The sequence below is a fragment of the Stenella coeruleoalba genome (genome assembly GCF_951394435.1).
Source record: "Stenella coeruleoalba genome assembly, contig: scaffold_64, whole genome shotgun sequence".
Lineage (NCBI taxonomy): Eukaryota > Metazoa > Chordata > Mammalia > Artiodactyla > Delphinidae > Stenella > Stenella coeruleoalba.
Window position 1 is genome coordinate 1554124 of NW_027646265.1, and position 26367 is coordinate 1580490.

General features: G+C 45.2%; 2 long non-coding RNA genes across 4 annotated transcripts in view; both read left to right on the top strand.

Moving 5' to 3' along the window:
- The window catches only part of LOC307181228, an 89561-nt gene extending 79278 nt beyond the window's left edge, over positions 1 to 10283 (top strand). The window contains exons 2-4 of one of the 3 annotated variants that reach the window (XR_013826181.1): positions 1255 to 1340; positions 6608 to 6718; positions 10015 to 10283. This is a non-coding gene — a long non-coding RNA (uncharacterized lncRNA). Of the gene's footprint in view, positions 1 to 1254; positions 1341 to 2187; positions 2289 to 6607; positions 6719 to 10014 lie in introns of those variants that run through there. The other 2 variants (XR_013826182.1, XR_013826180.1) reach the window with 2 other exon arrangements.
- Positions 1 to 26367, top strand: part of LOC307181231 — a 526820-nt gene that overhangs the window by 183090 nt on the left and 317363 nt on the right. The window lies entirely within an intron of this gene.

The window sequence follows — 26367 nt, forward strand, 5'->3', positions numbered from 1 at the left end:
CCCGCCCATCAGCATAACAAGGCTCCCAGTTCTCCATGGCCTGTCCTGCCTTTCTGGATTTTACACTTTTTTCAGATGGCCCTTTTGACCGGGGGGAAGTGAGACTTCATTGTAGTGCAGATTTCCTTTGCAAGCTTGCTTGGTTGGCCAAAAAGGGCGTATGCGTTTTTTCCTGAATATATTCAGGAAAAAACGCATACGCCCTTTTTGGCCAAGTGCATCATTGTGGACGTTCTGCCTCTTTTCCTATGCTTTCAATGCAATTCCAGTCTACCTCCTGAAATCGGTTTCCTGCAATTCTGCCCCGCTTTCAAGTCCTCTTGGCAGCCTTACTTCAGTATATTTTTGGACAATAGCTGTCATTTATAACTCTGCAGGTTTGTGAATTAAAGTGCCCCTGAGCTCCTTTCTTCAACTCGCTTTCTTGTGAGGTAGCCGCAACACCGCAGGATGGCTTCAGGCCCTAATCTGGTTCCGGCCCGGCATGCTGAGCCTTTGGTTAATTCCTCTTCCTGGTGGGAAATGAGAGTTAAATTTGCCCGTTCAGACACCTCCAGCTAGCCTCCCATTGATTCTCGCTATTCCTGTTCATCTTCCGCAGAAATTGCAAACTGGGCCAAACAGGAGGTTAAAGGGACTGACTCTCCAAGTCGGGAGTGTTAGTAAAGCGTCTGGAATGTTGCACCCGAGTACCAGGGGAGGAAAACTGAGACATATTTGAAAACGTCTCCCGTTCACACGGTTGATCATACTCTGGGTTCCACATGCATGTTTTAGCTGAAAGAAGAATACCTTAAACCTGGAGAGTTGAGACCCGTGGAATGGGTACCATGCAATATGACTTCAAAGGGTCTTCATTTGCTCACCGAACCTCTCCAATCCTATCACTGCTGCGTTTATGCCCCTGTACACACGCTTGATTCTCTTTTGGAGACATAGCAATCCATAGGTTTTAAGATACTTACTAGTCAGGTACATTCTTAGGCGTTTAATATGGGGTGTTGAGTCCATTTCGTTGAGCAAGGAGTAGCTCTTGTCTATTCCATATTTGGCTTAAGGAACTTTATCTGTGCTCATTTCAATCTCTGGTTTTATGCAGCACCCCAACTCACCTTCCCCCTTAAGCAAGCATAAGTTGGTTATCTAAACTTGAGACACTGTTCTGTTTTGTAATTCAGTTCATGTGTAGCCAAGTCGACATTCTGTGTATTAATGATACCTTATGATGTTTCTTTTCTGTGTGACTTATTTCAGTTCGAATCATCATACCTGAATCCACTCATTATGCTGCTACGGGCCTGATGACATAGATTTCATTGCTGAGTGATATTGCATTGTACGTAAGTACCACAAGTTCTTTATCCATTTTTCACTTTCTGCGATATTGAACTTGTACCGTAAACGAGGTTCTTGTAAACAGAGCCGTCCCAAACTTTGGGGTGGCTGTGTCTTTTTGATTTTAATTTCCCTAAGCTATAGGACCATAAGTGGAAGTGCCCTAGGCTCTGTTGCTTTGTTTTTTTGATGTTTCAGGAAACACCATACACTTCTCCAGAGTGGTTGTTGGCAATTTACATCCCGCCCATCAGCATAAGAAGGCTCCCAGTTCTCCATGGCCTGTCGTGCCTTTATGGATTTTACACTTTTTTCAGATGGCCCTTTTGACCGGGGGGAAGTGAGACTTCATTGTAGTGCAGATTTCCTTTGCAAGCTTGCTTGGTTGGCCAAATAGTGCGTATGCGTTTTTTCCTGAATATATTCAGGAAAAAACGCATACGCCCTTTTTGGCCAAGTGCATCATTGTCGAGTTTCTGACTCTCTTCATATGCTTTCAATGCAATTCCTGTCTACCTCCTGAAATCGGTTTCCTGCAATTCTGCCTTGCTTTCAATGCCTCTTCATAGCCTTACCTCAATATATTTTTTAAAAATAGTTGGCCTTTATAACTCTGCAGGTTTTTGAATTGCAGTGGCCCTTAGCTCCATTTTTTAGCTCTTATTTTTGTGGTCTTGCCCCATAACCACAGGATTCCTTGAAGCCCTATTTTTCTTCTGGGGCACCTTGCTGTGCCTTTGGTTAATTCTTCTTACTGATGTGATATTAGAGTGACATGTGCCCATTGAAACCGCTACAGCTAGTTTCTCACTGGTTCCCCCTATTCCCATTCATCCTCTGCACTAACTGCAGACTGTGCGATACCAGAACTTAAAGGCATTGACTCCATGTGGGGATGTTGTTAGTAAAGCGGCTGGAATGTCGATCCGGAGCCCCAGGAGAGGAAAAATGAGGTGCGTTTTAGAAACCTTTCCCGATCATATGGTATACCAGTCGCTGGGTTTCCCAAGCATGGTTTAGCTGTAGGAAGATTCCCTTCAACCTGGAGTGTTGGGACCCTTGGACTGAGTAGCATGAAGTATTGCATTAAACTTTCGGCAGTTGCTCACCAAAGCTCACCAATCCTGTCAGCCCCAAGTGTCCAGCCTTATGTCTTATCCAGCTGTGGGTTTATATGTGGTCAATCCAGGTTGCATCACAGCCCCTGAGCGAATTTTGTAAGAATTTTTCTCTCTTTCATTGTTTCAGCGTTTTGTTTTTAAAATTTATTTCTATAATGGGGTTTAGCTCATTTTCACTGCTGTGTTTGTGCCGCTCTGCACACACTTGATTCCCTTATGGAGATATATCAATACATGGGTTTTAAGATTCTTATTCCTCAGATATATTTCTCTGCGGTGTATAGGGTGTGTTGAGGCCTGTTCATTGAGCAAGGTGTAGATCTTGTCTAATACCTATTTGGTTTATTGAACGGTATCTGTGCTAATTTCAAACTCTGGTTTTATGCATCACCCCACCTCTCCTTTCCCCTTAAGCTGACATAAGTGTGTTTTCTAAATGTGAGACACTGTTCTGTTCTGTAATTCATTTCTTGTGCAGCCATATTTACCCTCCCTCTATAAGTGATATCTTATGATATGTTTCTTTTTCTGTTTGACTTATTTCAAGTAGTATTATCGGACCTAAATCCACTCTTTATCCTTCTACTAGCCTTATTACATTGATTTCATGGTGAAGAGATATTCCATTGTACATAAGTACCACATCTTCTTTATCCATTGTTCTCTTTCCTGGGATATTTAAGGTGTACTGAAGTTGAGGTTCTTGTAAACAGAGTAGCCCTAAACTGTGGTGTGCTTGTGTCTTGTTGATTTTTAGACTTCCCTAGATATACTCCCATGATTGGAAGTGTCCTATGCTCTGTAGCTCTGTTTTTTAGATGATTTAGGAACCACCATACACTTCTCCAGAGTGGCTCTCGGCAGTTCACACACTGCCCATCAGCGTATAAAGGCTCCCTGTTCTCCATGGCCTGTCCTGCATTTCTGGTTTTTACAATTTTTTAGGATGGCCCTTTTGACCGGTGGGAAGTGAGACTTCTTTGTTGTGCACATTTGCATTGCTTGCTTGCTTCGTTGCCCATAAAGTGCGTATGCGTTTTTTCCTGGATATAATCAGGAAAAAACGCATACGCCCTTTTGGGCCAACTGCATCATTGTCGAAATTCTGCCGCTTTTCATGTGCGTTAAAGACGAGTCCAATCTATCTCTTGAAATCTGTTTCTTGCAATTCTGTCTTGCATTCAGATCCTCTTCTTTGCCTTACCTCAACATATTTTTGGACGTTAGTTTTCATTTATAACTCTGCAGGTTTGTGAATTGCAGTGACCCTGAGCTCCATTTTTTAAGTTGCTCTTTTGTGAGCTGGCCTCAAACCCGCAGGATTGCTTCAGGCCCTATTTTGGCTCCGGCGAGGCAGGCTGAGCCTTTCTTTAATTCTTATTCTTAATGGGAAATTAGAGTGATATGTGCCCGTCCAAACCCCTACAACTCTTCTCTCATTGGTTCCCCCTCTTCCCGTTCATCCTCCTCACAATTTGCAAAATGTGTGAAACAGAAGTTTAAATGTGCTGATTCTCCAAGTGGGGAGATTCTAAGTAGCGTGGCTGGAATGGTGAACAGGAGCACCAGGAGAGGATAAATGAGGTGCATTTTAGACACATCTCCCGATCACATGGTGTACAGTCCTCTGGGTTTTCCATGCATGTTTTAGCTGTAGGAAGATCCCTTGAACCTGCAGATTTGGGACCCATTGAATGGGTACCAGGTAGTATTACTTTAAAGGGTGTGCATTTCCTCACCCAACCTCACATTTCTCTTAGCGCAAACAGTTTCCAGCCTTATGTCTCATCCTGCTGTGGGTCTAGATGTGTTCAATCCATGTTGCATCACCATCCCTGAGGAAAAGTTGTAAGAGGTTTTCTCTGTCTCTCTGTCGTTTATTTTTTTCAATTTATTACTATATTGGTTACAGCTGATTTTCAAAGCTCTGTTTCTTGCTGCTGTACATCCACTTGATTCACGTACAGAGAGACATCAATAAATTCTTTTTCAGATTCTTACCAGTCGTATATATTCTTTTCCGGTGACTTGAGTGTGCTGAGTGCAGTTCTTTTAGCTACCGTGTAGGCCTTGTTGATTATCAGTTTGGTATTTGGAATGGTATCTTTGCTAATTTCAACCTCCTGGATGATGCCTCACCCCTCCCCACCTTTCCCGTTTAGCAGCCTTATGCGTGTTTTCTACATATTTGACTATGTTTTTGTTTTGTAATTTATTTCATGTGTAGCCATTTTGGATTCCACCTTTAAGTGATATCTTATGATATGTGTCTTTTTCTTTTTGAATTCTGTCACTTAGAATGATCATACGTAACTCCTCCGGAGTCGTTACAACTGGCCATATTTCATTGATTTCCAGGCTGAATAATACTCCACTCTACCTAAGTACCACATCTCTATCCATTTTTTCCCTCCAGAGACATTTAAGTTATATCCTAGTCGAGGATCTTTTAAACAGAGAGGGGGTAAACATTGGGGTGCCTGTGTCCTCTCGATTTTTGTTTTTCCCAAGATATACGCCCATGAGTGCAAGTGCCCTATGCTCTGTAGCTCATTTTTTAGATGCTTTAGTAAACACAATACACTTCTCCAGAATGGCCGTTGGCAATATACATTTCCACTATAAGTCTCACAGGGCTCCCTCTTCTCGTTGCCCTGTCCTGCGTTTCTGTTGTTTACGCTTTATGAGGATGGCTCTTCTGACTGATGCGAAGTGATATCTTTTGTAGTATTGACTTCCAGTGCCCACCTGTTTGGTTGGCTAAAAAAGTGTATGCCCTTTTCTTGAATATATACAGAAAAGAACGCATACACCCTTTTTGGCCAACTGCAATGTTGGCAATGTTGGCAATGTTCAGCTCCTTTTCTTGTGCTTAATGGCGAGTCCTTTCTACCTCCTCAAATCCCTTTCCTGCCATTCTCCCTTGCTTACAAGTCCTTTTCTCTGACTTTCCTCAAGACATTTTTCAGTGATGGATATTTTCAACTCTGCAGTTTTGTGAATTTTACTGCCCCTGAGTTCCATTGTTCAACTCGTGTTTATGGGAACTGGCCACAAAGCAGCGGGATTTCCTCAAGCCCTATACTGTTTCCATGGGCAACCCTAGCCTTTGGTCAATTCGTCTTCCTGATTGGAAATTAGAGTGACATGTGCCTGTCTGAACACCTAGGACTTGTCTCTCATTGTTCCTCATCCTTCCACTTCATCCTCTGGACAAATTCCAAACTGTACGCAACAGGATGTTGACAGTGCTGACATCTCCAAGTGGGGAGACTGTTAGTAAAGACGCTGGAGGGGTGAACCCGAGCACCAGGAGATGAGGAGATGAGATGCCTTTTCCAAACTCTTCCCGATCAGACGGTATACCATCCTCTGGGTGTGACAGACATGTTTTAGCAGTAGGAAGAGTCCCATTCATGTAAGGAGAACACCAGGGCTTTTTCAAAATCAGTGTCTCCCCGAAACCCAAACTGGGGAAGTTTTTAAGCTACGGCTACACATATGTTCATTAAGGGCCTTGGGAAGTAGGCAGAGTCCAAACTTTAGATGATTGAAGTCTTCAGGGTCAGAAGCACTCACCACCAGCTTCCCTTAGGCTACACTTTAACTGTCATTGATAGATGATGTCAATAAAAATATCTATTCTTTTTCAGATTATTTCCCCTTATAGGTTATTGCAAAATGTTGAGTGTAGTTCCCTGTGCTATACAGTAGTTCCTTGTTGATGATCTATTTTATACATAGCAGTGTGTATGTGTTCATTCCAAACTGTTAATTTATCCCTCCTCCCACCTTTCCCCTTTGGTAATAATAAATTATAAGATTTTATACTTCTCAGAAATGGGGGAGCTGAAAGAGAGGTATCATTTTCAATGGAAAAGCATTTAAAACAAGATTGAAGGTTTAACCAAGATTATTAGCTGTACATCCTTGGAAAGAAATCACTTCGTTTCTCTAATATTGACCTGACAAATAAGACAAACCTTTTCACTGAACTTGCTTATAAAAAGTGATGGAAATATCAAATGGAAGTGTTAAAAACATCTTATTTTACCCGAGCCTTATACACTGTTCTATGTTAACTACAGTTTGGCTCACACATCTGTTCATTGAGGTTACAATAGTCTCAATTTCTGTTACTGATCCTCCAGAGTGGACCCCAACAAGTGTCCCCCTGCCCAGTGTCATTGGGGCCAACAGATCGAGACTGAGTTTGGTTCACAAGCAAAGGAAACTTTATATTTTGATCAGAGAATGGAGAGGTGAGAGCATGCACTACCCCGTGGGCTGTGGGCTGGGCTGCTGTGTAGAGATCCTGTCAGAGTCAGTGGGAGGGAGGGAGGCGGCGGAGCTCTCGAGGGCCGGGTTGGCTGTAGCTCAGGCTCTATATCGTGGAGTCTGCACTGGGCCCCAGGAGCTGAGGTGTCGACCCAGCCATTCTGCACTAGGAAATCTGGTCTGAAGTGCCGGGTGTGGAACCTCTGCATGTGGGACCCTAGGAGCACGTGAAATTAGACAAAGCACAAAGGATAAAAAAGGTTAGACTTGACTTTATTGCCCAGATTCTATTTTTATCTCCCAGGGATTTTTAATGGGCTTTGCTGGGGACAAACCCCTCCTCTGCCTTTTGTCCCGTTCCTCATTCTTGGAGTGCTGAGGGTGCAGACCCTTCTTCTGTAACTGCTGAGTGCTGAGTTGGGAGCCCTCATACCCTGGGGCGAGGGTCAGAGCTTCTCCCCAGCAGCCTCCCGGTGACGTTGATTGTCCCCAGGACCCCTGCCTCCCTGCTCGTCCACCTGAGCACCAGCATTGGAAGTGTTATAGATTCTAATGACCTTTAAGGGTCCAGGAAAGAGATGTGCAGAGACGCTGTGGGGGCCGGTTTCACCCCGCCCCACATTTGTTCGGCCACCTTAGGCTGACCGTCTCTGCCAGCCTAGATGCTCTGACCAGTAGTCTGCGCTTTCTTCAGTTAGGCCCCTGAATTAACGTACAAACAGCACCAGGTGTCAGAGCCCTGCCCGCTCAACTCCCAGACAGTCCAGGGTCAGTGGTGACCAAGGACCATGATGGCTACTGAGTCAACAGCCTTTTGAAGTAAACAGGAGTCCAGCCGGTCTTATTGGCCACCATCATCACGGTGTCTGTAGGCTTTTCTATGGTGACAGTGTGGTATACTGTTCCCCCGCCAAGATTATTAGCTCCCCTCTGGGTGCAGTAAGTCCTGCAAGCAGTAGTCTACTCTTTTGGGACACACTCTTGTTGTTTTATGAGAGAAACTCCAGGTCAAGTGATGTTCACACGAGTCGTCATGGTGCCCTGTTGCCCCCGGTTATCTCTCTGGATGTTGGAGTTGGAGGGCCTCCTCACTCGAGGTTGGTGTGCCCACGGAGCGAACCCTGCAACTTCAGGGCATGGTTGGTGGTTAGGATCACCACGTGGGGTTCTTTTCCCTTAGGAGGGAGGTGGCCTTTTGGGCTGCTGATTTCCAGGTTTTTAGATACCGCCAGTATCTTGGCCAGATGTGGCAGTGGGCCAAGCCCCTTAGTGACCGTAGTTTATCCTACCTGGATGGCATTCTTGCATTGTTCCATTTCAAGTGGTCCCAGTTTTTGCACTAATTCTCCAATGGCGATTCACCTTTCACCGGGATTGTAAAGATCAAAGGGTTTAGCTAAATTAGGGAGTTCCAGGGCAAGGGTCTGAATTGACTGCTCTTTCCATTCTTGAAAGGCCACTTCTGGATTCTATTCAAAAGGATCATCATCTTTTCCTTTCAGTGTTTCATATAGAGGCCCAGCTAGTAGACTGTAGTTAGGGATCCAGAAGCAGCAAACCCTGGCCTCCCCAGGAACCCCTAAGCTGTCTTCTAGTTTTAGAAAGGGGTAAGGCTGAAAATGGTTTCTTCCCTTTCCTGGGATGGGCTTCTCTGACCTTCTGTGAGAATGAAGCCCAGGCAGGTCACCGCAGTCTGTGATATTTGAGCTTTTTCTTGGACAACTTCTATCCTTTATTGGCTTGGTAGTTCAGAGGCCTCCTTAGTAGGGCTGGTGATCAGAATGTCGTCTGCATATTGAAGGAGGGTTTCCTTTTCCAGAGGTAGAACTTTTAGGTCTTTAGCTAAGCTTTCCCCAAAGATGGTGTGGGAATTTTTGCACCCTTGGGGCCAGACGGCCCGGAAGTATTGTTTTAGTTGTATGTAGAGTCCTGCCACTCACAAGCCAAAATTTCTTGTGACTCTGGGACTAATGGAATACAAAAGAAGGCATCATTGAAGACTAATACAGAATACCATGTCCTGGTGGTTGGTAGAATGACCAGCAGGGTGTAGGAATTAGGAGCAACTGGAGGTATATCCTCGGTGGCTTCACTGACTGTCCTGACATCCTTTACCAGGTCCCCAGCAGCCCATGGGGCTCTCGTGGTCAGACCAATCCCAGAATATGGAGCTCACCTGGGCAGGTACCCCACCCCCACCCCAGCCCACGGGGCTCTCGTGGTCAGGCCCCTCCCAGGATACAGAGCTACCCTTGCAGGTACCGTGGCAGGGCTGGGCACACAGGAACCGTGCACATAGCCCTCATTGCAGAGCACCCCCAGCTCACCTGTCGCTCAGAGCTGACACAGAGCACCTCAGAGCAGGACTTGAACTAACAAACAGCAGCTGCGACAGGTCTGTGACCCTGGGCATCACTCCGTGAGGCCTCCCTCCACCTGGTCTTCCAGAGACTTCCACTGCACCCGGGGCACCAGGCCTCTGTCTCCAACCACCACCCACCCCTCCTCTGCCTGACTCCTGGGTTCCTCTCATTAGGAGAGGGTTTTCTTGAAGTTGTCTCCCACTCATGGGCCAGATAAAATGATTAGAAAACAAGCCAAAGCTGCAGCCCCTTGTCTATCCTGACTCTCAGGAGCCCACACCTGTTCCTTGGACCTGGCCGGTTCAGCAAGTTCCATTTTCTGCAACTGTGAGCCCCTGAGGGGTGATGATTGGCTGACCTGGGCAGCCTTACCGTGCCGGCCAGCCCTCCCCAGGTGTGCCTGGGTTGAGATCAATATAAATACCACTCCAGGCAGCAAGAGCCCCTGCAGCCGTGCCTGACGCCATTTTCTCTGCCCTGTCAGCAGTCTCGGGGCTGGGCTGGTGGGAGGGAGTGAGAGGCCACGGCTTTGTGGGTGGCCCAGTGTGAGTGGGGCTCTGCTGGACTTTCTGCAGCAGTTGCCAGGCTGCCACCTGCTAAAGAAGAGGATGTGTCACCCATACCTGCTGCTGGAATTTCTCCCTGGGCAGAGGTGAGGAAGGAAAAAAGCAGTGGGGGCAGGGACAGGACGGGTATCTCAGGCAGGGAAATGGAAATCTTCCAGAAGAGCACCCAGGGCCAGGACCATCCTGGCTGGCCTGCAGGCACCAAGTCGGCTGGCATGCTGTCACTCGTGTGGCTCTATGGCCCTTCCTCTAGGCTTTCAAGTCCTTGTATATATTCAGGTGTTTTACCTGGGACGGGTGGGAATAGTTCAGCAGCAACTGGCCTGGGGCTCAGCTCACGTTTACTCACAGATGCCTCGGCACGGTGCCCCAGCTTTGCAATGAGGACGCTTGTTGCGTGGGGGCTGCTGGCTGAATGGGAGACGATTCCCCACCACTGACCAACTTCAGAATTGTTTACAACTGGAGCAAGTGCCCTGATACGGTTTTCCTCTGTGGAACTGGTGGGTTCTGTGTTTTTTTTCTCTTTTTCGTTTTTGGTTCAAGGTAGATTTTATTCCTCTTTTTTGTATTTACAGATATAAGCATGGAAATAATTTATTCATATAAATACATGTATGTGCAGGGAATAATTGTTTTTTCTGTTTTATTTTTTAAATTTTACTTCTTTTTAATTTTGAATTTTATTTTATATTTTTATACAGCAGGTTCTTATTGGTTATCTATTTTATACATATAAATGTATACATGCCAATCCCAGTCTCTCAACTCCTCCCACCACCACCCCCCCAACAGCTTTCCCCCCTTGTTGTCCATACGTTTGTTGTCTACATCTGTTGCTCTATTTATGCCTTGCAAAATGGTTAATCTGTACAGTTTTTCTAGGTTCCACATATATGCATGAATATACAAGATTTGTTTTTCTCCTTCTGACTTACTTCACTCTGTATGACAGTCTCTAGATCCATCGACGTCTCTACAAATGACCCAATTTCATTCCTTTTCATGGCTTAGTAATATTCCATTTTATATATGTACCACAGCTTTATGCATTCGTCTGTCTGTGGGCATTTAGGTTGCTTCCATTACCTCGATATTGTAAATAGTGATGCAATGAACATTGCGGTGAATGACTCTTTTTGATTTATGGTTTTGTCTGGGTATATGTCCAGTACTGGGATTGCTGTATCATATGGTAATTCTATTGTTAGTTTCTTAAGAAATTCCATATTGTTCTCCATAATGACTGTATCAATTTATATTCCCAACAATAGTGGAAGAGGGTTCCTTTTCTCCACACCCTTTCCAGCATTTTTTGTCTGTAGATTTTCAATGATGCCTATTCTACCAGGTGTGAGGTGATACCTCATTGTTGAATCCATTTCGTTGAGCAAGGGGTAGCTCTTGTCTATTACATATTTGGCTTATGGAACGGTATCTGTGCTAATTTCAAACTCTGCTTTTATGCAGCACCCCAACTCACCTTCCCCCTTAAGCAGGCATAAGTTGGTTTTCTAAACTTGAGACCCTGTTCTGTTTTGTAATTCAGTTCATGTGTAGCCAAGTTCACATTCCGTGTATTAGTGATACCTTATGATGTTTCTTTTTCTGTGTGACTTATTTCACTTAGAATCATCGTGCCTCAATCCACTCATTATGCTGGTACGGGCCTGGTGACATAGATTTCATTGCTGAGTGGTATTCTGTTGTACAGAAGTACCGCAACTTCTTTATCCATTATTTGCTCTCTGGGATATTTAACTTGTGCCGTAGAAGAGATTCCTGTAAAAAGAGCCGTCCCAAATTTTGGGGTTGCTGTGTCTTTTTGATATTAATTTCCCTAAGCTATAGGACCATAAGTGGAAGTGCCCTAGGCTCTGTTGCTTTGTTTTTTAGATGTTTCAGGAAACACCATACACTTCTCCCGAGTGTCTGTTGGCAATTTACATCCCGCCCATCAGCATAACAAGGCTCCCAGTTCTCCATGGCCTGTCCTGCCTTTCTGGATTTTACACTTTTTTCAGATGGCCCTTTTGACCGGGGGGAAGTGAGACTTCATTGTAGTGCAGATTTCCTTTGCAAGCTTGCTTGGTTGGCCAAAAAGGGCGTATGCGTTTTTTCCTGAATATATTCAGGAAAAAACGCATACGCCCTTTTTGGCCAAGTGCATCATTGTGGACGTTCTGCCTCTTTTCCTATGCTTTCAATGCAATTCCAGTCTACCTCCTGAAATCGGTTTCCTGTAATTCTGCCCCGCTTTCAAGGCCTCTTGGCAGCCTTACTTCAGTCTATTTTTGGATGATAGCTGTCATTTATAACTCTGCAGGTTTGTGAATTACAGTGCCCCTGAGCTCCTTTCTTCAACTCGCTTTCTTTTGAGCTGGCCGCAACACCGCAGGATGGCTTCAGGCCCTAATCTGGTTCCGGCACGGCACACTGAGCCTTTGGATATTTCCACTTCCTGGTGGGAAATGAGAGTTAAATTTGCCCGTCCAGACACCTCCAGCTAGCCTCTCATTGGTTCTCGCTATTCCTGTTCATCTTCCGCAGAAATTGCAAACTGGGCCAAACAGGAGGTTAAAGGCGCTGACTCTCCAAGTGGGGAGAGTGTTAGTAAAGCATCTGGAATGTTGCACCCGAGTACCAGGGGAGGAAAACTGAGACATATTTGAACACGTCTCCCGTTCACATGGTTGATCATACTTGGGTTCCACATGCATGTTTTAGCTGAAGGAAGAATACCTTAAACCTGGAGAGTTGAGACCCGTGTAATGGGTACCATGCAATATGACTTCAAAGGGTCTTCATTTGCTCACCGAACCTCTCCAATCCTATCACTGCTGCGTTTATGCCCCTGTACACATGCTTGATTCTCTTTTGGAGACATAGCAATCCATAGGTTTTACGATACTTACTAGTCAGGTACATTCTTAGGCGTTTAATATGCGGTGTTGAGTCCATTTCGTTCAGCAAGGAGTAGCTCTTGTCTATTCCATATTTGACTTAAGGAACTTTATCTGTGCTCATTTCAATCTCTGGTTTTATGCAGCACCCCAACTCACCTTTACCCTTAAGCAAGCATAAGTTGGTTTTCTAAATTTGAGACCCTGTTCTGTTCTGTAATTCAGTTCCTGTGTAGCCAAGTTTACATTCCGTGTATTACTGATATCTTATGATGTTTCTTTTTCTGTGTGACTTATTTCAGTTAGAATCATCATACCTGAACCCACTCATTGTGCTGCTAAGGGCCTGATGACATAGATTTCATTGCTGAGTGATATTGCTTTGTAAGTAAATACCACAACTTCTTTATCCATTTTTCACTTTCTGCGATGTTGAACTTGTACTGTGAACGAGGTTCTTATAAACAGAGGCGTCCCAAACTTTGGGGTGGCTGTGTCTTTTTGATTTTAATTTCCCTAAGCTATAGGACCATAAGTGGAAGTGCCCTAGGCTCTGTTGCTTTGTTTTTTAGATGTTTCAGGAAACACCATACACTTCTCCCGAGTGTCTGTTGGCAATTTACATCCCACCCATCAGCATAACAAGGCTCCCAGTTCTCCATGGCCTGTCCTGCCTTTCTGGATTTTACACTTTTTTCAGATGGCCCTTTTGACCGGGGGGAAGTGAGACTTCATTGTAGTGCAGATTTCCTTTGCAAGCTTGCTTGGTTGGCCAAAAAGGGCGTATGCTTTTTTTCCTGAATATATTCAGGAAAAAACGCATACGCCCTTTTTGGCCAAGTGCATCATTGTGGACGTTCTGCCTCTTTTCCTATGCTTTCAATGCAATTCCAGTCTACCTCCTGAAATTGGTTTCCTGCAATTCTGCCCCGCTTTCAAGTCCTCTTGGCAGCCTTACTTCAGTCTATTTTTGGACGATAGCTGTCATTTATAACTCTGCAGGTTTGTGAATTACAGTGCCCCTGAGCTCCTTTCTTCAACTCGCTTTCTTTTGAGCTGGCCGCAACACCGCAGGATGGCTTCAGGCCCTAATCTGGTTCCGGCATGGCACACAGAGCCTTTGTATATTTCCACTTCCTGGTGGGAAATGAGAGTTAAATTTGCCCGTCCAGACACCTCCAGCTAGCCTCTCATTGGTTCTCGCTATTCCTGTTCATCTTCCGCAGAAATTGCAAACTGGGCCAAACAGGAGGTTAAAGGCGCTGACTCTCCAAGTGGGGAGAGTGTTAGTTATGCATCTGGAATGTTGCACCCGAGTACCAGGGTACGAAAACTGAGACATATTTGAACACGTCTCCCGTTCACATGGTTGATCATACTTGAGATCCACATGCATGTTTTAGCTGAAGGAAGAATACCTTAAACCTGGAGAGTTGAGACCCGTGTAATGGGTACCATGCAATATGACTTCAAAGGGTCTTCATTTGCTCACCGAACCTCTCCAATCCTATCACTGCTGCGTTTATGCCCCTGTACACATGCTTGATTCTCTTTTGGAGACATAGCAATCCATAGGTTTTAAGATACTTACTAGTCAGGTACATTCTTACGCGTTTAATATGCGGTGTTGAGTCCATTTCGTTGAGCAAGGAGTAGCTCTTGTCTATTCCATATTTGACTTAAGTAACTTTATCTGTGCTCATTTCAATCTCTGGTTTTATGCAGCACCCCAACTCACCTTTCCCCTTAAGCAAGCATAAGTTGGTTTTCTAAATTTGAGACCCTGTTCTGTTCTGTAATTCAGTTCCTGTGTAGCCAAGTTTACATTCCGTGTATTACTGATATCTTATGATGTTTCTTTTTCTGTGTGACTTATTTCAGTTAGAATCATCATACCTGAACCCACTCATTGTGCTGCTAAGGGCCTGATGACATAGATTTCATTGCTCAGTGATATTGCTTTGTAAGTAAATACCACAACTTCTTTATCCATTTTTCACTTTCTGCGATGTTGAACATGTACTGTGAATGAGGTTCTTATAAACAGAGGCGTCCCAAACTTTGGGGTGGCTGTGTCTTTTTGATTTTAATTTCCCTAAGCTATAGGACCATAAGTGGCAGTGCCCTAGGCTCTGTTGCTTTGTTTTTTAGATGTTTCAGGAAACACCATACACTTCTCCTGAGTGTCTGTTGGTAATTTACATCCCGCCCATCAGCATAACAAGGCTCCCAGTTCTCCATGGCCTGTCCTGCCTTTCTGGATTTTACACTTTTTTCAGATGGCCCTTTTGACCGGGGGGAAGTGAGACTTCATTGTAGTGCAGATTTCCTTTGCAAGCTTGCTTGTTTGGCCAAAAAGGGCGTATGCGTTTTTTCCTGAATATATTCAGGAAAAAACGCATACGACCTTTTTGACCAAGTGCATCATTGTGGACGTTCTGCCTCTTTTCCTATGCTTTCAATGCAATTCCAGTCTACCTCCTGAAATCGGTTTCCTGCAATTCTGCCCCGCTTTCAAGTCCTCTTGGCAGCCTTACTTCAGTCTATTTTTGAACGATAGCTGTCATTTATAACTCTGCAGGTTTGTGAGTTACAGTGCCCCTGAGCTCCTTTCTTCAACTCGCTTTCTTGTGACCTGGCCGCAACACCACAGGATGGCTTCAGGCCCTAATCATGTTCCGGCCCGGCATGCTGAGCCTTTGGTTAATTCCTCTTCCTGGTGGGAAATGAGAGTTAAATTTGCCCGTCCAGACACCTCCAGCTAGCCTCTCATTGGTTCTCGCTATTCCTGTTCATCTTCCGCAGAAATTGCAAACTGGGCCAAACAGGAGGTTAAACGGACTGACTCTCCAAGTCGGGAGAGGGTTAGTAAAGCGTCTGGAATGTTGCACCCGAGTACCAGGGGAGGAAAACTGAGACATATTTGAACACGTCTCCCGTTCACATGGTTGATCATACTCTAGGTTCCACATGCATGTTTTAGCTGAAGGAAGAATACCTTAAACCTGGAGAGTTGAGACCCGTGTAATGGGTACCATGCAATATGACTTCAAAGGGTCTTCATTTGCACATGAACCTCTCCAATCCTATCACTGCTGCGTTTATGCCCCTGTACACATGCTTGATTCTCTTTTGGAGACATAGCAATCCATAGGTTTTAAGATACTTACTAGTCAGGTATATTCTTAGGCGTTTAATATGGGGTGTTGAGTCCATTTTGTTGAGCAAGGAGTAGCTCCTGTCTATTCCATATTTGGCTTAAGGAACTTTATCTGTGCTCATTTCAATCTCTGCTTTTATGCAGCACCCCAAATCACCTTTCCCCTTAAGCAAGCATAAGTTGGTTTTCTAAATTTGAGACCCTGTTCTGTTCTGTAATTCAGTTCCTGTGTAGCCAAGTTTACATTCCGTGTATTACTGATATCTTATGATGTTTCTTTTTCTGTGTGACTTATTTCAGTTAGAATCATCATAACTGAATCCACTCATTGTGATGCTAAGGGCCTGATGACACAGATTTCATTGCTGAGTGATATTGCTTTGTAAGTAAATACCACAACTTCTTTATCCATTTTTCACTTTCTGCGATGTTGAACTTGTACTGTAAACGAGGTTCTTGTAAACAGAGCCGTTCCAAACTTTGGGGTGGCTGTGTCTTTTTGATTTTAATTTCCCTAAGCTATAGGACCATAAGTGGAAGTGTCCTAGACTCTGTTGCTTTGTTTTTTAGATGTTTCAGGAAACACCATACACTTCTCCCTAGTGTCTGTTGGCAATTTTCATCCCGCCGATCAGCATAACAAGTCTCCCAGTTCTCCATGGCCTGTCCTGCCTTTCTGGATTTTACGCTTTTTTCAGATGGCCCTTTTGACCGGGGGGAAGTGAGACTTCATTGTAGTGCAGATTTCCTTTGCAAGCTTGCTTGGTTGGCCAAAAAGGGCGTATGCGTTTTTTCCTGAATATATTCAGGAAAAAACGCATACGCCCTTTTTGGCCAAGTGCATCATTGTGGACGTTCTGCCTCTTTTCCTATGCTTTCAATGCAATTCCAGTCTACCTCCTGAAATCGGTTTCCTGCAATTCTGCCCCGCTTTCAAGTCCTCTTGGCAGCCTTACTTCAGTCTATTTTTGGACGATAGCTGTCATTTATAACTCTGCAGGTTTGTGAATTACAGTGCCCCTGAGCTCCTTTCTTCAACTCGCTTTCTTTTGAGCTGGCCGCAACACCGCAGGATGGCTTCAGGCCCTAATCTGGTTCCGGCCCGGCATGCTGAGCCTTTGGTTAATTCCTCTTCCTGGTGGGAAATTAGAGTTAAATTTGCCCGTCCAGACACCTGCAGCTAGCCTCTCATTGGTTCTCCCTATTCCTGTACATCTTCCGCTGAAATTGCAAACTGGGCCAAACAGGAGGTTAAAGGGACTGACTCTCCAAGTCGGGAGAGTGTTAGTAAAGCGTCTGGAATGTTGCACCCGAGTACCAGGGGAGGAAAACTGAGACATATTTGAACACGTCTCCCGTTCACACGGTTGATCATACTCTGGGTTCCACATGCATGTTTTAGCTGAAGGATGAATACCTTAAACCTGGAGAGTTGAAACCCGTGGAATGGGTACCATGCAATATGACTTCAAAGGGTCTTCATTTGCTCACCGAACCTCTCCAATCCTATCACTGCTGCGTTTATGCCCCTGTACACACGCTTGATTTTCTTTTGGAGACATAGCAATCCATAGGTTTTAAGATACTTACTAGTCAGGTACATTCTTAGGCGTTTAATATGGGGTGTTGAGTCCATTTCGTTGAGCAAGGAGTAGCTCTTGTCTATTCCATATTTGGCTTAAGGAACTTTATCTGTGCTCATTTCAATCTCTGGTTTTATGCAGCACCCCAACTCACCTTCCCCCTTAAGCAAGCGTAAGTTGGTTTTCTAAACTTGAGACACTGTTCTGTTTTGTAATTCAGTTCATGTGTAGCCAAGTTCACATTCTGTGTATTAGTGATACCTTATGATGTTTCTTTTCTGTGTGACTTATTTCAGTTCGAATCATCATACCTGAATCCACTCATTATGCTGCTACGGGCCTGATGACATAGATTTCATTGCTGAGTGATATTGCATTGTACGTAAGTACCACAAGTTCTTTATCCATTTTTCACTTTCTGTGATATTGAACTTGTACCGTAAACGAGGTTCTTGTAAACAGAGCCGTCCCAAACTTTGGGGTGGCTGTGTCTTTTTGATTTTAATTTCCCTAAGCTATAGGACCATAAGTGGAAGTGCCCTAGGCTCTGTTGCTTTGTTTTTTAGATGTTTCAGGAAACACCATACACTTCTCCAGAGTGGCTGTTGGCAATTTACATCCCGCCCATCAGCATAAGAAGGCTCCCAGTTCTCCATGGCCTGTTGTGCCTTTCTGGATTTTACACTTTTTTCAGATGGCCCTTTTGACCGGGTGGAAGTGAGACTTCATTGTAGTGCAGATTTCCTTTGCAAGCTTGCTTGGTTGGCCAAAAAGTGCGTATGCGTTTTTTCCTGAATATATTCAGGAAAAAACGCATACGCTCTTTTTGGCCAAGTGCATCATTGTCGAGTTTCTGACTCTCTTCATATGCTTTCAATGCAATTCCAGTCTACCTCCTGAAATCGGTTTCCTGCAATTCTGCCTTGCTTTCAATGCCTCTTCATAGCCTTACCTCAATATATTTTTTAAAAATAGTTGGCCTTTATAACTCTGCAGGTTTTTGAATTGCAGTGGCCCTTAGCTCCATTTTTTAGCTCTTATTTTTGTGGTCTTGCCCCATAACCACAGGATTCCTTGAAGCCCTATTTTTCTTCTGGGGCACCTTGCTGTGCCTTTGGTTAATTCTTCTTACTGATGTGATATTAGAGTGACATGTGCCCATTGAAACCGCTACAGCTAGTTTCTCACTGGTTCCCCCTATTCCCATTCATCCTCTGCACTAACTGCAGACTGTGCGATACCAGAACTTAAAGGCATTGACTCCATGTGGGGATGTTGTTAGTAAAGCGGCTGGAATGTCGATCCGGAGCCCCAGGAGAGGAAAAATGAGGTGCGTTTTAGAAACCTTTCCCGATCATATGGTATACCAGTCGCTGGGTTTCCCAAGCATGGTTTAGCTGTAGGAAGATTCCCTTCAACCTGGAGTGTTGGGACCCTTGGACTGATTAGCATGAAGTATTGCATTAAACTTTCGGCAGTTGCTCACCAAAGCTCACCAATCCTGTCAGCCCCAAGTGTCCAGCCTTATGTCTTATCCAGCTGTGGGTTTATATGTGGTCAATCCAGGTTGCATCACAGCCCCTGAGCGAATTTTGTAAGAATTTTTCTCTCTTTCATTGTTTCAGCGTTTTGTTTTTAAAATTTATTTCTATAATGGGGTTTAGCTCCTTTTCACTGCTGTGTTTGTGCCGCTCTGCACACACTTGATTCCCTTATGGAGATATATCAATACATGGGTTTTAAGATTCTTATTCCTCAGATATATTTCTCTGCGGTGTATAGGGTGTGTTGAGGCCTGTTCATTGAGCAAGGTGTAGATCTTGTCTAATACCTATTTGGTTTATTGAACGGTATCTGTGCTAATTTCAAACTCTGGTTTTATGCATCACCCCACCTCTCCTTTCCCCTTAAGCTGACATAAGTGTGTTTTCTAAATGTGAGACACTGTTCTGTTCTGTAATTCATTTCTTGTGCAGCCATATTTACCCTCCCTCTATAAGTGATATCTTATGATATGTTTCTTTTTCTGTTTGACTTATTTCAAGTAGTATTATCGGACCTAAATCCACTCTTTATCCTTCTACTAGCCTTATTACATTGATTTCATGGTGAAGAGATATTCCATTGTACATAAGTACCACATCTTCTTTATCCATTGTTCTCTTTCCTGGGATATTTAAGGTGTACTGAAGTTGAGGTTCTTGTAAACAGAGTAGCCCTAAACTGTGGTGTGCTTGTGTCTTGTTGATTTTTAGACTTCCCTAGATATACTCCCATGATTGGAAGTGTCCTATGCTCTGTAGCTCTGTTTTTTAGATGATTTAGGAACCACCATACACTTCTCCAGAGTGGCTCTCGGCAGTTCACACACTGCCCATCAGCGTATAAAGGCTCCCTGTTCTCCATGGCCTGTCCTGCATTTCTGGTTTTTACAATTTTTTAGGATGGCCCTTTTGACCGGTGGGAAGTGAGACTTCTTTGTTGTGCACATTTGCATTGCTTGCTTGCTTCGTTGCCCATAAAGTGCGTATGCGTTTTTTCCTGGATATAATCAGGAAAAAACGCATACGCCCTTTTGGGCCAACTGCATCATTGTCGAAATTCTGCCGCTTTTCATGTGCGTTAAAGACGAGTCCAATCTATCTCTTGAAATCTGTTTCTTGCAATTCTGTCTTGCATTCAGATCCTCTTCTTTGCCTTACCTCAACATATTTTTGGACGTTAGTTTTCATTTATAACTCTGCAGGTTTGTGAATTGCAGTGACCCTGAGCTCCATTTTTTAAGTTGTTCTTTTGTGAGCTGGCCTCAAACCCGCAGGATTGCTTCAGGCCCTATTTTGGCTCCGGCGAGGCAGGCTGAGCCTTTCTTTAATTCTTATTCTTAATGGGAAATTAGAGTGATATGTGCCCGTCCAAACCCCTACAACTCTTCTCTCATTGGTTCCCCCTCTTCCCGTTCATCCTCCTCACAATTTGCAAAATGTGTGAAACAGAAGTTTAAATGTGCTGATTCTCCAAGTGGGGAGATTCTAAGTAGCGTGGCTGGAATGGTGAACAGGAGCACCAGGAGAGGATAAATGAGGTGCATTTTAGACACATCTCCCGATCACATGGTGTACAGTCCTCTGGGTTTTCCATGCATGTTTTAGCTGTAGGAAGATCCCTTGAACCTGCAGATTTGGGACCCATTGAATGGGTACCAGGTAGTATTACTTTAAAGGGTGTGCATTTCCTCACCCAACCTCACATTTCTCTTAGCGCAAACAGTTTCCAGCCTTATGTCTCATCCTGCTGTGGGTCTAGATGTGTTCAATCCATGTTGCATCACCATCCCTGAGGAAAAGTTGTAAGAGGTTTTCTCTGTCTCTCTGTCGTTTATTTTTTTCAATTTATTACTATATTGGTTACAGCTGATTTTCAAAGCTCTGTTTCTTGCTGCTGTACATCCACTTGATTCACGTACAGAGAGACATCAATAAATTCTTTTTCAGATTCTTACCAGTCGTATATATTCTTTTCCGGTGACTTGAGTGTGCTGAGTGCAGTTCTTTTAGCTACCGTGTAGGCCTTGTTGATTATCAGTTTGGTATTTGGAATGGTATCTTTGCTAATTTCAACCTCCTGGATGATGCCTCACCCCTCCCCACCTTTCCCGTTTAGCAGCCTTATGCGTGTTTTCTACATATTTGACTATGTTTTTGTTTTGTAATTTATTTCATGTGTAGCCATTTTGGATTCCACCTTTAAGTGATATCTTATGATATGTGTCTTTTTCTTTTTGAATTCTGTCACTTAGAATGATCATACGTAACTCCTCCGGAGTCGTTACAACTGGCCATATTTCATTGATTTCCAGGCTGAATAATACTCCACTCTACCTAAGTACCACATCTCTATCCATTTTTTCCCTCCAGAGACATTTAAGTTATATCCTAGTCGAGGATCTTTTAAACAGAGAGGGGGTAAACATTGGGGTGCCTGTGTCCTCTCGATTTTTGTTTTTCCCAAGATATACGCCCATGAGTGCAAGTGCCCTATGCTCTGTAGCTCATTTTTTAGATGCTTTAGTAAACACAATACACTTCTCCAGAATGGCCGTTGGCAATATACATTTCCACTATAAGTCTCACAGGGCTCCCTCTTCTCGTTGCCCTGTCCTGCGTTTCTGTTGTTTACGCTTTATGAGGATGGCTCTTCTGACTGATGCGAAGTGATATCTTTTGTAGTATTGACTTCCAGTGCCCACCTGTTTGGTTGGCTAAAAAAGTGTATGCCCTTTTCTTGAATATATACAGAAAAGAACGCATACACCCTTTTTGGCCAACTGCAATGTTGGCAATGTTGGCAATGTTCAGCTCCTTTTCTTGTGCTTAATGGCGAGTCCTTTCTACCTCCTCAAATCCCTTTCCTGCCATTCTCCCTTGCTTACAAGTCCTTTTCTCTGACTTTCCTCAAGACATTTTTCAGTGATGGATATTTTCAACTCTGCAGTTTTGTGAATTTTACTGCCCCTGAGTTCCATTGTTCAACTCGTGTTTATGGGAACTGGCCACAAAGCAGCGGGATTTCCTCAAGCCCTATACTGTTTCCATGGGCAACCCTAGCCTTTGGTCAATTCGTCTTCCTGATTGGAAATTAGAGTGACATGTGCCTGTCTGAACACCTAGGACTTGTCTCTCATTGTTCCTCATCCTTCCGCTTCATCCTCTGGACAAATTCCAAACTGTACGCAACAGGATGTTGACAGTGCTGACATCTCCAAGTGGGGAGACTGTTAGTAAAGACGCTGGAGGGGTGAACCCGAGCACCAGGAGATGAGGAGATGAGATGCCTTTTCCAAACTCTTCCCGATCAGACGGTATACCATCCTCTGGGTGTGACAGACATGTTTTAGCAGTAGGAAGAGTCCCATTCATGTAAGGAGAACACCAGGGCTTTTTCAAAATCAGTGTCTCCCCGAAACCCAAACTGGGGAATTTTTTAAGCTACAGCTACACATATGTTCATTAAGGGCCTTGGGAAGTAGGCAGAGTCCAAACTTTAGATGATTGAAGTCTTCAGGGTCAGAAGCACTCACCACCAGCTTCCCTTAGGCTACACTTTAACTGTCATTGATAGATGATGTCAATAAAAATATCTATTCTTTTTCAGATTATTTCCCCTTATAGGTTATTGCAAAATGTTGAGTGTAGTTCCCTGTGCTATACAGTAGTTCCTTGTTGATGATCTATTTTATACATAGCAGTGTGTATGTGTTCATTCCAAACTGTTAATTTATCCCTCCTCCCACCTTTCCCCTTTGGTAATAATAAATTATAAGATTTTATACTTCTCAGAAATGGGGGAGCTGAAAGAGAGGTATCATTTTCAATGGAAAAGCATTTAAAACAAGATTGAAGGTTTAACCAAGATTATTAGCTGTACATCCTTGGAAAGAAATCACTTCGTTTCTCTAATATTGACCTGACAAATAAGACAAACCTTTTCACTGAACTTGCTTATAAAAAGTGATGGAAATATCAAATGGAAGTGTTAAAAACATCTTATTTTACCCGAGCCTTATACACTGTTCTATGTTAACTACAGTTTGGCTCACACATCTGTTCATTGAGGTTACAATAGTCTCAATTTCTGTTACTGATCCTCCAGAGTGGACCCCAACAAGTGTCCCCCTGCCCAGTGTCATTGGGGCCAACAGATCGAGACTGAGTTTGGTTCACAAGCAAAGGAAACTTTATATTTTGATCAGAGAATGGAGAGGTGAGAGCATGCACTACCCCGTGGGCTGTGGGCTGGGCTGCTGTGTAGAGATCCTGTCAGAGTCAGTGGGAGGGAGGGAGGCGGCGGAGCTCTCGAGGGCCGGGTTGGCTGTAGCTCAGGCTCTATATCGTGGAGTCTGCACTGGGCCCCAGGAGCTGAGGTGTCGACCCAGCCATTCTGCACTAGGAAATCTGGTCTGAAGTGCCGGGTGTGGAACCTCTGCATGCGGGACCCTAGGAGCACGTGAAATTAGACAAAGCACAAAGGATAAAAAAGGTTAGACTTGACTTTATTGCCCAGATTCTATTTTTATCTCCCAGGGATTTTTAATGGGCTTTGCTGGGGACAAACCCCTCCTCTGCCTTTTGTCCCGTTCCTCATTCTTGGAGTGCTGAGGGTGCAGACCCTTCTTCTGTAACTGCTGAGTGCTGAGTTGGGAGCCCTCATACCCTGGGGCGAGGGTCAGAGCTTCTCCCCAGCAGCCTCCCGGTGACGTTGATTGTCCCCAGGACCCCTGCCTCCCTGCTCGTCCACCTGAGCACCAGCATTGGAAGTGTTATAGATTCTAATGACCTTTAAGGGTCCAGGAAAGAGATGTGCAGAGACGCTGTGGGGGCCGGTTTCACCCCGCCCCACATTTGTTCGGCCACCTTAGGCTGACCGTCTCTGCCAGCCTAGATGCTCTGACCAGTAGTCTGCGCTTTCTTCAGTTAGGCCCCTGAATTAACGTACAAACAGCACCAGGTGTCAGAGCCCTGCCCGCTCAACTCCCAGACAGTCCAGGGTCAGTGGTGACCAAGGACCATGATGGCTACTGAGTCAACAGCCTTTTGAAGTAAACAGGAGTCCAGCCGGTCTTATTGGCCACCATCATCACGGTGTCTGTAGGCTTTTCTATGGTGACAGTGTGGTATACTGTTCCCCCGCCAAGATTATTAGCTCCCCTCTGGGTGCAGTAAGTCCTGCAAGCAGTAGTCTACTCTTTTGGGACACACTCTTGTTGTTTTATGAGAGAAACTCCAGGTCAAGTGATGTTCACACGAGTCGTCATGGTGCCCTGTTGCCCCCGGTTATCTCTCTGGATGTTGGAGTTGGAGGGCCTCCTCACTCGAGGTCGGTGTGCCCACGGAGAGAACCCTGCAACTTCAGGGCATGGTTGGTGGTTAGGATCACCACGTGGGGTCCTTTTCCCTTAGGAGGGAGGTGGCCTTTTGGGCTGCTGATTTCCAGGTTTTTAGATACCGCCAGTATCTTGGCCAGATGTGGCAGTGGGCCAAGCCCCTTAGTGACCGTAGTTTATCCTACCTGGATGGCATTCTTGCATTGTTCCATTTCAAGTGGTCCCAGTTTTTGCACTAATTCTCCAATGGCGATTCACCTTTCACCGGGATTGTAAAGATCAAAGGGTTTAGCTAAATTAGGGAGTTCCAGGGCAAGGGTCTGAATTGACTGCTCTTTCCATTCTTGAAAGGCCACTTCTGGATTCTATTCAAAAGGATCATCATCTTTTCCTTTCAGTGTTTCATATAGAGGCCCAGCTAGTAGACTGTAGTTAGGGATCCAGAAGCAGCAAACCCTGGCCTCCCCAGGAACCCCTAAGCTGTCTTCTAGTTTTAGAAAGGGGTAAGGCTGAAAATGGTTTCTTCCCTTTCCTGGGATGGGCTTCTCTGACCTTCTGTGAGAATGAAGCCCAGGCAGGTCACCGCAGTCTGTGATATTTGAGCTTTTTCTTGGACAACTTCTATCCTTTATTGGCTTGGTAGTTCAGAGGCCTCCTTAGTAGGGCTGGTGATCAGAATGTCGTCTGCATATTGAAGGAGGGTTTCCTTTTCCAGAGGTAGAACTTTTAGGTCTTTAGCTAAGCTTTCCCCAAAGATGGTGTGGGAATTTTTGCACCCTTGGGGCCAGACGGCCCGGAAGTATTGTTTTAGTTGTATGTTGAGTCCTGCCACTCACAAGCCAAAATTTCTTGTGACTCTGGGACTAATGGAATACAAAAGAAGGCATCATTGAAGACTAATACAGAATACCATGTCCTGGTGGTTGGTAGAATGACCAGCAGGGTGTAGGAATTAGGAGCAACTGGAGGTATATCCTCGGTGGCTTCACTGACTGTCCTGACATCCTTTACCAGGTCCCCAGCAGCCCATGGGGCTCTCGTGGTCAGACCAATCCCAGAATATGGAGCTCACCTGGGCAGGTACCCCACCCCCACCCCAGCCCACGGGGCTCTCGTGGTCAGGCCCCTCCCAGGATACAGAGCTACCCTTGCAGGTACCGTGGCAGGGCTGGGCACACAGGAACCGTGCACATAGCCCTCATTGCAGAGCACCCCCAGCTCACCTGTCGCTCAGAGCTGACACAGAGCACCTCAGAGCAGGACTTGAACTAACAAACAGCAGCTGCGACAGGTCTGTGACCCTGGGCATCACTCCATGAGGCCTCCCTCCACCTGGTCTTCCAGAGACTTCCACTGCACCCAGGGCACCAGGCCTCTGTCTCCAACCACCACCCACCCCTCCTCTGCCTGACTCCTGGGTTCCTCTCATTAGGAGAGGGTTTTCTTGAAGTTGTCTCCCACTCATGGGCCAGATAAAATGATTAGAAAACAAGCCAAAGCTGCAGCCCCTTGTCTATCCTGACTCTCAGGAGCCCACACCTGTTCCTTGGACCTGGCCGGTTCAGCAAGTTCCATTTTCTGCAACTGTGAGCCCCTGAGGGGTGATGATTGGCTGACCTGGGCAGCCTTACCGTGCCGGCCAGCCCTCCCCAGGTGTGCCTGGGTTGAGATCAATATAAATACCACTCCAGGCAGCAAGAGCCCCTGCAGCCGTGCCTGACACCATTTTCTCTGCCCTGTCAGCAGTCTCGGGGCTGGGCTGGTGGGAGGGAGTGAGAGGCCACGGCTTTGTGGGTGGCCCACTGTGAGTGGGGCTCTGCTGGACTTTCTGCAGCAGTTGCCAGGCTGCCACCTGCTAAAGAAGAGGATGTGTCACCCATACCTGCTGCTGGAATTTCTCCCTGGGCAGAGGTGAGGAAGGAAAAAAGCAGTGGGGGCAGGGACAGGACGGGTATCTCAGGCAGGGAAATGGAAATCTTCCAGAAGAGCACCCAGGGCCAGGACCATCCTGGCTGGCCTGCAGGCACCAAGTCGGCCGGCATGCTGTCACTCGTGTGGCTCTATGGCCCTTCCTCTAGGCTTTCAAGTCCTTGTATATATTCAGGTGTTTTACCTGGGACGGGTGGGAATAGTTCAGCAGCAACTGGCCTGGGGCTCAGCTCACGTTTACTCACAGAT